The following is an 11,969-nucleotide window of genomic DNA, read 5'->3' as shown; positions in this document are numbered from 1 at the left end:
AAAAAGAAAAAAGAAAGAAAGAAAAAAGAAATGTTTTTGCTCAATGACTGTCTAGGGCAATCCCTTTTGTAAGAATTTCAGGCCTATGAGCTGATTGTACAGGGCCAAGGCCTTTCCCTACCTGTGGTGGGTCCCGGTACCTCCTGATCCCTACCCTGCCTGGTCCTGGTTCCCATTCTGCTCCTTAGCAACTGGCACTGAGAATCGAGTCAGGTTCTGCCAGGGATGCTTTGTGAGGTCTCCTCGGTGCTGGCTCTCAGCCTCGGTACTTACTTCTTATATGTCTGCAGAGCTCACAACCATTTGTATTTTTGTTGTTGAGGCTCAGGCCTAACATTTTCCCTTGGCATAGTGTCCTCTAATCCCACTCTGGTCTGTTACCACTGACCCAATGAAAGGGCGATGACCTTGCCTCTCTCCCTTGAGACACATAGGTCTGCTCGTTTTGATATCCTTGACACCAAGCAGGGGTTGGAAGGCTTGCTGAATGACTGGTTGGGTAGGCTGCGTTCTCTGGGCTGCTGGCCCATGTGGCCCTCCTGCTGGGCCCACTCCATCTCCACACAGTAGCTAGCATGTTCTTCTAAACACAAGCGTGCTGTGTTGCTCATGTGCCTAAACTTCTTGTTGGCTGCCAGTTGCACTAGAGAGAAAAATCTTTACTGGTGATTCTCCACACCTCAGAGTGCACTGTATTTATGTACTTGCACTGGCCCTTTGGCCTCTTGAATGTTCTTCCTTCCTTCCTCTGTCCGTCCCTTTTTTTTTCTCTCTCTCTTCCTTCCTTTCTTCTTCCTTTGTCTTGTTCTCAGTCTCTCTCTCTCTCTCTCTTTCTCTCTCTCTCCCTCTCCCTCCTTCTCTCTCTCTCTCTCTCTCTCTCTCTCTCTCTGAGACTAGGACTTGTACTCAGTAACTGCTGCTTTCCCTCATTGGCTAGTGTTCTTCCAACTGAGCCACAGCTCTAACCTCCTTCTGTCTTAAGACCTGCAGGACTATGTCTTCTCCCTCAAGTGTTTACCTCTCACTCTTGGTATGAAAAAGCCCTCTTTGGCTACTGTTCAGTATTCCTAGCCTATAAGTAGCAAACCCTGGGCTTGGGTGAATGAATTCTTCCAGTGTTGGAGCTAAACTTATGACCTCATGCTTGACAGGAAAGTACTCTTTGTTTTAGTTTATTTTTCAGATAGGATTTCCTGCTTCTGGCAGAGGCTAGTCTCAGACCTCAATCCTCCTATCTCCACCTCATGAATAGCTGTGATTACAGGTTTATGCCATCATACTGGCCTGGACTATATAGCTCTTTTTTTTCCCCCTAAGGCTTGCCCCTGTTTGCCATGTTCTTCATTGGTAATTATAAAAATGAAACAACTGGATGCCAGTGGCGTACACCTGTAATTCTAGCTACTCAGGTGGCTGAGATTTGAGGATCATGGTCCAAAGCCAGCCTAGGTAGGCAAGTCTGTGAGACTCTTATCTTCAATTAATTACACACACACACACACACACACAAACCTGAAGTAGAGCTGTGGTGTAAGTGTTAAAGCACTAGCCTTGAACACAGAAGCTCAGGGAGAGTGCCTAGAGCCTTAATTTAAAGCCCCAGGACTGGCACAAGAAAGGAAGGAAGGAAGGAAAGTTGGAAGGAAGGAAGGTAGGTAAGGGAGGGAGGGAGGGAGGCAGGTAGGCAGGCTCAATTGGTAGAATGCCTGCTTAGCAAACTCAACTCCCTGAGATCAAACTCCAGTATCATTGAAACAAACAACAAAGGACAAAAAGAAGAGGAACACATGCTAAGATTCTGAGATTGAATAGGCAAAGGAAACAAGAGAAAGAAAAGAATCAGCACTTACCAGATAGACCTTCACTCAAATTCTGCCCCAGCACTGGTTTTAGCACTGTAGGCAAGTTACTGGGCCTCTCACCTGCTTTCTGTGTCCTCATTGTGTCATCAGGGATTGGAGTTAATGTCTGTGATGCAGATCAGCACGGTGCCTACCACGAAGCACTCACTTCCAATCGTTATTAATCTATTATAAAAACCACAGCACATGTAAATACATGAATGAACAATTACTTAAAGTCCCTTCAGAATCTTTCCTTCATCCCTCACTCTTTTATCTTCCTCCTCACTTTTTGTTTCTTTTTTGCTTCTTTCTTTCTCTTTCCTTCCTTCCTTCCTTCCTTCCTTCCTTCCTTCCTTCCTTCCTTCCTTCCTTCCTTCCTTCCTTCCTTCCTTCCTCCCTCCCTTCCTCCCTCCCTTCCCCCCTCTTTCTTTCTTTTCTTTCTTTCTTTCTTTCTTTCTTTCTTTCTTTCTTTCTTTCTTTCTTTCTTTCTTTCTTTCTTTCTTTCTTTCTTTCTTTCTTTCCCTTCTTTCCCTTCTTTTCTTTCTTGCATTTGATAAACTTAATTGGGCATCTACTGTGTGCCAGGCCATATCTCAGAGTCTGGGAAAAGATTTTTACTGAAAAGAATGTGTGTTTTGTTGTCTTTGCTTGCCTATGTCCCTGGGTGAACTTCGAGTTTGTCTATATGACATGGCCTCAAATGACAAACCCAGCAGATCCTGGGAGTTGGGGGGTGGGGTGGGGGATGAATAGGGCTTCACATGGGACCCAGCCTTCCCTGATGGAGGGCAGCCCACCCACGGACCAGCAGGAAGTCTCCACTTGGGCTATGAAAATGTGCTTTCTGCACTAGCCCTTGAAGCTCAGATGGTGGTAACTGGGGTCACTTAATTTTAGGAACTGGGGAGTATTTTGCCAAGTTATGATCCCTCTAGACCTCCAAACAGTCTGAATTGGAATAAAGGCTCAACTCTAAAGTCCTGAGTTCTTGGGGGGGAAAAATGAAACAAGTGATTTCCAGGTTCAAAGCAGGAGTTTGTTCCAAATCGGATCCTCCAAAAATAATATTCTAGAGGTTTCTTTTAGGAAAAGAAGATTCCCATGGGTGGAATTTTCCTTTGTAAGACATAAAAGGGTAAAGGTGATGTGGGGTAATAGGTCTCCTTCCCACCCATGAAATTCAGAGTTGCTTTGTGATGTCAAGTGCTCAGAGAAGATGAAATGCTTTTTAATTTTTCTTTGTGATTGGGAAAGATCTATGGTGAATTTACAAGTTGGAATCTCCAGTTAAATTGCTTACGTTTTAAAGATGCATTTCACAAGGATCACAGTTCAAAGCAGATTTGGGAGATCATAAAAGACTGGGATTCTGAAGGGTAGTTTTGCTGCTATAACATTTACTTCCCATCCTTCAGACTGTGTGCTTCCGACTAGGGGCCATCATTCTTCTTCCCCTCAGCCTGGAGTCCCTCATCTTTGGCCTGTTTCCCTCCAGAGTCATACTTCTTGGATGCAGGGAGCACTCTATAAATGAGGGCCATGATTCATGCTTTAATTTCAGTCATGGCGGCCTCAACAGTTGGTCCCATGGACCTAACTCAACAGGACTGAAGAAGCTCCTGGAGAAGTAGAAACTAAACATTGCAGGCTTAGCCTGGGGCAAGAGAGAAGCTCCTATCCCTTATGGCAGGACCTGTGTGCTTCAAGACTGTGGATTCTAAGACCTCCATAAGTTCCGTCATAGGCACATCTTCCTCCAGTGGAGCCGAGAGATGGGTTTCCTGCAGAGGAGGAACACACACTTTCTAAGTCAGAGGAACAGCTTCAGGAAAGGACTCTAAGAGGGAGGGTTTTATGGTAGCACCCAACTGTGTCTTTAAAACAAGTGTGTCCTTTCTTTAAGACTCTATCCACCCAGAGAAAGTAGGGAACTTGAGTCTATTTCTCTCATTGAAGTGGGACTGGCCTTGGGTGACTCACAGATCATGAAAGGTGGCAGAAGGAATGCTGACAGGGTCCGAAAAGGAGACAAAAACTTCCAGTTAGCTCTTTCTTGGGATGTTCAACCTTGGAACCCAAGCCATGACATTGCTAGGAAGTCCAGTCCCCCAAGGAGAAGTTATGCTCCAGTTGATACCAGCTGAGACTCAGCAGCCGGCTAGCCTCCGTGGCCAGATGTTAGTGAGATCCGCATGACAATTCTAGTCCCTGGTCTCCACTCAACACTAAGGATGCCAAGTGGAAAAGAGACAGAGTCCTAGCCCCGCCCTGACATAATTTCCCAAATTACAAATTGCAGACTGAAGCGCGGAAGTATTTTAAGTTGGTGGGGTTATTTATATAGCCATTGGGACCTAGAATCACAGTCCATCATTCCCCATCTTACCTTGTTTCTTTGACACATAGGTTTGTCATCTCCAGTCTCTCAGCAGCAGAATGGTTCAGTAAGTTATGGCACACCCAAAATGCAGAACATTAGGCAGCCATTAAAAGGCTGTTTTTTTTTGAGTAATGTCTAATGACTTCAGAAAAAGTTTTATATTGATTGTATTGACTTAATAAATAAAAAATTTTAAATAAGAGCCTCCAAAATTTGTTTTAAAAGTATATTCAAGCAGGGCACTCTGGCTCATGCTTATAATCCTACCTACTGAAGAGTCTGAGATCTAAGGATGGTGGTTTGAAGCAGCTGGGGCAGGGAAGTCCATGAGACTCTTATGTCCATGAAAACTACCAAAAAAGCTGGAATTGGAGCCATAGCTCAAGTAGCAGAGCACTAGCCTTGAGCACAAAAGCTCAGGGATAGTGCTCAGGCCCAGAATTCAAGCCCCAGGACTGGCAAACAACAAACAAACAACCATGTTCATAGGGAAAGAATTAGAGGAAACATGGCTACAGAAAAGGTTTTTTTAAAAAATAATTCTGTCCCCCATTCCAAATTTTGTATGAGTATATGGTATTTTTTTATGGTATTTTTTTATAGTGAGAAATATGCCATCGAGTAAAAATAGATGAAGATGATAGATTCATTTTGCTTTCCTCACACATTATCGTGTCATGCTTAGTTTCTTTCTGAGAAGCAGAAGTGGAGATTTTATATTCACTTTAAGGAAGAGCTGGATACTGTACCTTAAATCCCAGCTGCCTCAAGACCAATGAGGGATCCAAAGTTTTCAGAAGTCTCTTCAGTCCTTCTTTCTCCTCTCCTTATTACAGTTTGATCCTGAACCTGCTTTTCATTTCACTGACTAAAACTTCAGGCTTTCTGGAACATTCTTCCAGAGTCATCTCCTTGTCTTGTTCTGGTTCTCATTCCCACATTTGATTTATTTTCTCCCTTAGGATGAAGAACTGTCTCTAAACAGGGCCAACATACTATGCTAAATCAGCCTTCAGACAAAAGCTCTCCTTCTTTCCTCCCTCCCTCCCTCTCTTTCTCTTTCTCCCTTTCTCCCTTTCTCTCAGTCTCTGTCTCTATCTGTTTCTCTCTGTGTCTGTCTGTCTGTCTGTGTGTCTGTCTGTCTTCAGTTTCCAGCCCTAACTCAGCCTTGTAATCCAGGAGATAGCAACTGCAACATCAGAAATGTCAGATTTAGAAGAAACTCAATGGATTATCTAATTCCATCCCTTTTTTTTTTTTTAAAAGAAGGAGGCAGTAGAGAGAGCAACTGTGCTGGAACCAGACACTCTTGAATTCAAGTCTCTGCTCTGACTAAAAAGTTGGGCAAACGTATTTCATCTCTCCCAGCCTCAGTTTCCCCATCTGCAGAATGAGAAAAGAAGAATTGCTGCTATATTAAAAGTATTATACACTTCATCTCCCTTGTAGATGATCAAAGAAGAAGTTATTATTGCTAGGTTTTTATTTGAACACATAAATGGATCCAAGGAGACTACTGTAGACTATTGTACTCCAAGGAACAAACAGGGATTTTCAAGGTCCACAGCTGTAAACACCAGCATTAATGACTATCCTTCTGGGGTTAATACTACCCTGACAACATTGCTGTCTCCTACCTAGTAGGTTGTATTGGTGCCTCGATTTCCCTTGAGCCCTGGGGTAACTACCTTTTTCCCTTCCCACTGTCTGTGATTGACTTTATTTCTGAGCTGTCTTTTAAAACAATGCCTTCCTTCTTGTTCATTTCTGACACATAAAAATACCTCAGGAAATCTCTTTTCTTTTAAATTTCTCCATAAATTTGAAAATTTCCTAAGCCTTGGATTGACACATAGCATGATACTCAAGGCCTATATTTACCTTTTTTTTTTTTTTTGCTGGTAATGGGGCTTGAACTCAGGGCATGGGTGCTGTCCCTGAGCCTCTTTGTACTCAAGGCTTGAGCATAGCACCACCTCTGGCTTTTTCTGAGTAGTTTATTGGAGATAAGAGTCTCATGAACTATTCTTCCCAGGCTGGCTTCAAACTGTGATCCTCAGATCTCAGCCTCTTGAATAGCTAGGATTACAGGCGTGAGCCACCAGTGCCCAACTTACTGTGTGTGTGTGTGTGTTATGAAGATGTTATAAAACAGCATGATTGAAAGTAAATGTCATTTTTTCACCCAATAGTCAAGAAAAACAGACATAATATTCAGTACTGACAAAGATGAGGGGAAATTCATACTGTTAACACATGTTGGTGAAGGTGATTATTGGTATAGCCTTTTTGGAGAATATTTTACTTGAGCTATTAAAAATTTAAAAGTATATTTCCCCTTTATTTGTGTATTCTTTATTGTGCACAGAGAGGCATTTCCAAGAATGCTCACTAAAGCATGTTGATGATAAAAGAAATAAGAAGCAAATTTAAGCATTTCTTGGAATTTTCATTCATTTTAGGGAATCCTCTGAAGCATTTAATGTAATAGATCTGTTTTTTGTTTTTTGTTTTTTTGTTTTTTTGGTCGGTCGTGGGACTTGAACTCTGGGCCTGGGCTGTAATAGATCTGCATTTGCTAATGCAGAAAGCTTTGTAGGACAAAGTTATGTGAAAGGAACAAATGGATGGAGAAAATGTGTAATATAATAGCATTGTTATGTTTTGAATCTGAAATGTCCCCCAATAGCTTATGTGTTGAGAGCACGGTCCCCAGCAGGTGGCGCTGTTGAGAGTAGCTGACTTCACAGTCAAAGGTTAAGGAATTCTTGAGTTCATTGGATGGGCTGTTAGGATGGGGTGGAGCTGGAGGAAGCTGGTCACTGCCCTGTGGCTATGAAGAGTATAAATTTTGGCCCTGGCCATTCCCCTTTCCATGGTGTTTTTTGGTAGTTTAGTGGAGATAAGAGTCTCACAGACTTTCCTGCCTGGACTGATTTTGAACCGTAATCCTCAGATCTCAGCTTTCTGAGTAGCTAGGATTACAGGTGTGAGCCCAATTCCATGTTGTTTTGTTCTCCTTGCGGGTTTGGAAACCTTACTTTCTAATTTATTTATGTCCTCGCTTTGAGGGGCCTCTCAAAGGCTGTGACCAATGGGTTGGCTGAGACTGTGGTCTCATCTCAAGACTTAGCCAGGGAAGATATGCTTCTAAGCTCACTTGCATTGTTGTTGGCAGGGCTTTTGGTACCGCGTAGGCTGGGGGCCTAATGACTGTTGATGGGCTGGCCTCTGTTCTTTGCCAAGTAGACATTTCTAACATGGTGGTTTGGTTCACTGAAGCGTGTGAGCACAGAGTACAATGGAGAACATCAGCAAGAGGGAGGCTCTAGTCCACGGGCCAGCTGCTCCCCATTCCCCATGGTCTCTCATGTGGAAGCTAATCTGGGCTTCCGCAGTTCCAGCCTGTAGCTAGAAAAGGAGAGAGGTACTCTACATGATGCCTGCTTCACTGGGCGCCACTCCTGTGCATTACTGCCGCAGCGTCGGACAGCTGTCAAGATCTGTAGCTTCCATATTCTTTACTGTTTTGTTCATCAGCCACAAAATAGTGGAAATCTTATCAAGTTGTAAAAGACTAGTTTCATGTGTGCGTCTCATGGGAGGGTACAACCCTGAAGGACAGAAATAGTCCTTGTCCAGAAAGCTAGGCCACAACTGTTGGTTGAGGAAGTGAATCTGGTTGATACCTTATCAATCTTTTATTGATAGTTATCTCTGTTCTCTGAGAGCTCATTAGCAATGAAGACCAATCAGCAGTTGCATACCTGGCAAACATACATACATACATACACACACATACATACATACTTACAGGGCACCAACCCAGCCACTTCCAAGACTGAAGCATCACTGCGTAACAGTTCCATAGCACCCCTTAACTTTCATCCATGGCCATATGAACAAGAACTATGGGGAGATATCTCTATCCCTGTAGTAAAATCAAAGTGGAGGTTATTATTGGAATGATTTTCATAGTCTTCCATGTAAAGTACTAAGTGATCAATTCATTCTAGAATTTAATATCAGGAAAACTCTTATGTCACTTGACAAAGGTACCAGTTCTTCTTTTATAAGGACATAGAAAGTCTTTCACTCCATTTTATTTCCTCTTTCACCTTTAGAAGCCAGGAATAACAAAGTAAGATTCAACATGTTCTTATGGAAATTCAATTTGCCCTATTAGCTCTGGCTTTTGGACCTCTCTTTTCCTTTCTCTCAGGTGATTCTTTCTGTTTATATGATCTTAACTTTAAAGGTGTGTCAGGGAAGGTTAAGATTATAAGCACATGAACAAAGACATTCAATGGTTCTATTTCTGCTGTGGAGTTGCATAATCATAAAATATTTTTCCTGTATACCTAATATGTTGGGCTCAGGTTGCACAAAGTGATATTTAATGTCTCATCACAATCAGTGACTCTAAATCTGCTGCTGTGTCTTCCCCATGCATACATTTTATACTGTCTGAGCGACTCTAGCAATTAAATATCTTGAACGGCTTAGTAGAAAAAGAGATTAAGTCCAGACTTGATTCAGAGTGGCTGAATGAAGGCTTTTTCTAATGTGTTGCATTTGGCAACATGTGATAGACCCATGTGAGACTTTGCCCTGTTTCTGAAACCCAGTGGTCCAGCTTTTTGCAAGGAAACGTAAGGCACATCCTATCCACATTCAGCACCACTTTGCAGTGCTCCTGTCAAATCATCCCTTTCACACCCAAGAAACTCAAGGTCCTGACATAGAGACCATTAAGCCAGGTGCTGGTAGCTCAGCCTGTAATCTTGGCTACACAGGAGGCTGGGATCTGAGGATCATGGTTTGAAGCCAGCTTGCAGAAAAGACTAAGACTCTCATCTCTAATGAACCTGCCAAAAGCCAGAGGTGGAGCTGTGGCTCAAGTGGTAGAGCACCAGCCTTGAGAGAAAAAACTAAGAACAGGAGGCCTGAGTTCAAGCCCTAGGACTAGCACAAAACAACAAGCACAACAACAAAACAAACAAGACTTTAAAAATAACCTAGATACCAAAAGTGACCCCAAAGCAGCCACTGACTGCCAAGTGTTTTCAAATACAGCCATTTTCCTTGTGATAATTAGGGGTTGTAGCTTTTATACACCATTCTGAAACTCCATTGTTTAGATTGGCAGATTTGTTGCTAAGAACGCTTGTGAAAGGGACTTTGGATTGGAATTTCCTCTGAAAGCCTGCTGCAAAATATAGAGCCCATAAGAGTTATCTCTCTACTATTTGCCATTGTGAACTGTGCATGCATAAGGCCCCGAAGGAGATACAGGATCATGGTTCAGGGATTAGCTATGGGTAACAAACCCTAGCACTATCCTGGTCTCTGTGTGATCCTGGAACTTCTCTGAGACGTGGCTTCTGAATTTTTAAGGGGTAGTAAGTAATAAGCATGCCTATGAGCTGGATGCACTTGGCATTGCTGTTATTTTAATTGCTGTTCATGAGAATGAAATCATTTCAAGTGTAGAATGAGCCAGAAGAACTGAGCTTACATCTGGATTTCTGCGTTTCCCAGATGAGTTATCTTGAGCAATTGTTTTTCAATACTACAAACTCCTCCTCTCCCCCCCCCCCCCCTTTCTTTTGGTGATACTGGAATTGAAACCAGGGTCTCAGGCTTGCTGGGCAAGTGCTCTACCACTTGAGCTATGTCCCCAGCCCTTTTAGATTATTCTTATTATTCTTAGGTCAGTCGTGGGGACTGAACTTTGGGCCTGGGCGCTGTCCTTCAACTCTTCAGCTCAAGCCTAGCACTCTACAACTTGAGCCACAGCACCACTTCCAGCTTTTTTCTGCTTATGTGGTGCTGAGGAATCGAACTAGATGCACGGCTCAAATCTAAGAGTTCCAGGCTAGTGATCAAGAGGCCCTGGGTATTGCCTGACATTCACCTGTCAGCTACTTGTCAGTAGTTAACTCAGTAGCTACATCTCGGTACTTAGGAGGTAGAGACAAGAGGATCAAGGTTCAAGGCCAACCCAGGCAAAGTTATATAAGACTGTATTTGAAAAATAAACTAGGGCTAGGAAGTTGGCTCAGTGGTAAAGTTCTTGCTCAGAGTACAGTAGCATGACATCTCTTCCTGCTCACAGGGATGGGAGAGAAAACTCTGGTGTCTGAATTTAATCAGCAACACAGTGAGCCAGACATTGTTGAATTTTTTTTATTGTTATTATAAAGGTACATAAATCAGGTAAAGAGTACCTTTCTTTGTGGACAGTGTCATTCCAGCCAGTGTTTTCATGGCTCTGGTGGAGACCTCAGCCAGGAGGTATACTTGGAATAAGTTTGAGATGGCTAGGGATGGGGGGGCGGGGTGGAGGGGTGGAGGGTTGACATCAACTCACAGGTGGGAGGCAGGATTCTAGTTGCCTTAGAGTGCGTGAGCCAATCTTGTACAATACAGAATGATCATTATTTACCTAAGGTAAATAACATTCACCTTAGGAAATATGGGATTAGAAGGATGAGAAGAGGGCCTCTGGTTTGCAGTCACAAGGTTTCATCCTGGAGGATGGTGCTACCCCCTAAGAGACCAGGCTGCTGTTGGTTTGAGGTTCCTGGATCGTTTTATTACAGACACGACCTTGTCTGAGACCTCGGTGCTGTGCAGTGCTCAGCATGTGCTTACAGACCCACACAGCAGTCCCTGGCCTCCTTGCTCTTTCCTGAACACGCTGGCTGTGTTCCTTCCTCTGGGCTTTTGCAATGGCTGCAACTCCTGGTGGGACTTTCTCCCTATGCAGCTCCTCATACTCTCTCTCAAAGACATACTCACCACATACTCACCAACGATACCATGAAAAAATTCAGCCCTCCTCCACCACCTCGGAATCCCAGCACCTTGTCTTTCTTAACATTCTGTACAGTGGTATATTATTTACAGACTGATTGTGCTTATTATCTATTTTTTTTATCCCTCCCCTACTCCACAAAGCAGGTGTATATAAGTGTGTGTGTGTTTGTGTGTGTATGTTATATTTATGGACAAAGTAGATGCTTCATTGATATTGAATGAATGAATGAATATTGGCAAAAAGAGCTAGAAAGTATAGTAGGGATTGGAGGTCTCAAACATAATAGCAATAGGATTTCTTTTCTTTTTATTATGCTCTTTAATTGGTTTTACAAAGGAGTTGCCATTTAACAAAGCAGTTTATAAATATAGTATTTCTTTATCGATGTTACCCCTTACAACATTCTTACCTATCCCTTCCCTACCCACCCTTTCCTTCTCTCTTCTTAATCTTGTAGGATATACATTGGATTCGTGTCTGCATTTTCCCCTTCTTCTCCTCTTCGCTCCTTTCACCATTTCCCCTTAACTCCACCCCACCCCTTTTGAGTACTGCTTCCTGGTGTTTTATTTTGCTGAACTTTGATTTTTGCTTTTCTAAGGAATTATACTATTTGAGTTCTCCCTTGTATCTACTATATTTTAGTTAATACATTTGTATACACTTGCATACCACCCAACATATTTACCTATGAGTTTACAAGCTAAGTCTAGCTTCCGCATACAAGGGAAACCACGGATCCTTGGTCTCACTGGGCCTGACTTAATTTGTTTAACATTTTTTTCCCTCAACACTTTCCATATCTTTACAAATGGTACGATATCATTCTTTTCTAACACATGCTGGGTAAGATCCAGCCAGAGGGGAACCCTAATGCATGCTGGTGGGAATGCAGACTTGTTTGACCACTGCAGAAAGCAAT

This window comes from Dipodomys merriami, unplaced genomic scaffold (genome assembly GCF_024711535.1).
Source record: "Dipodomys merriami isolate MVZ:Mamm:240054 unplaced genomic scaffold, mDipMer1.0.p SCAF_11, whole genome shotgun sequence".
NCBI classification, from domain to species: domain Eukaryota; kingdom Metazoa; phylum Chordata; class Mammalia; order Rodentia; family Heteromyidae; genus Dipodomys; species Dipodomys merriami.
This window is presented reverse-complemented; position numbering follows the sequence as displayed.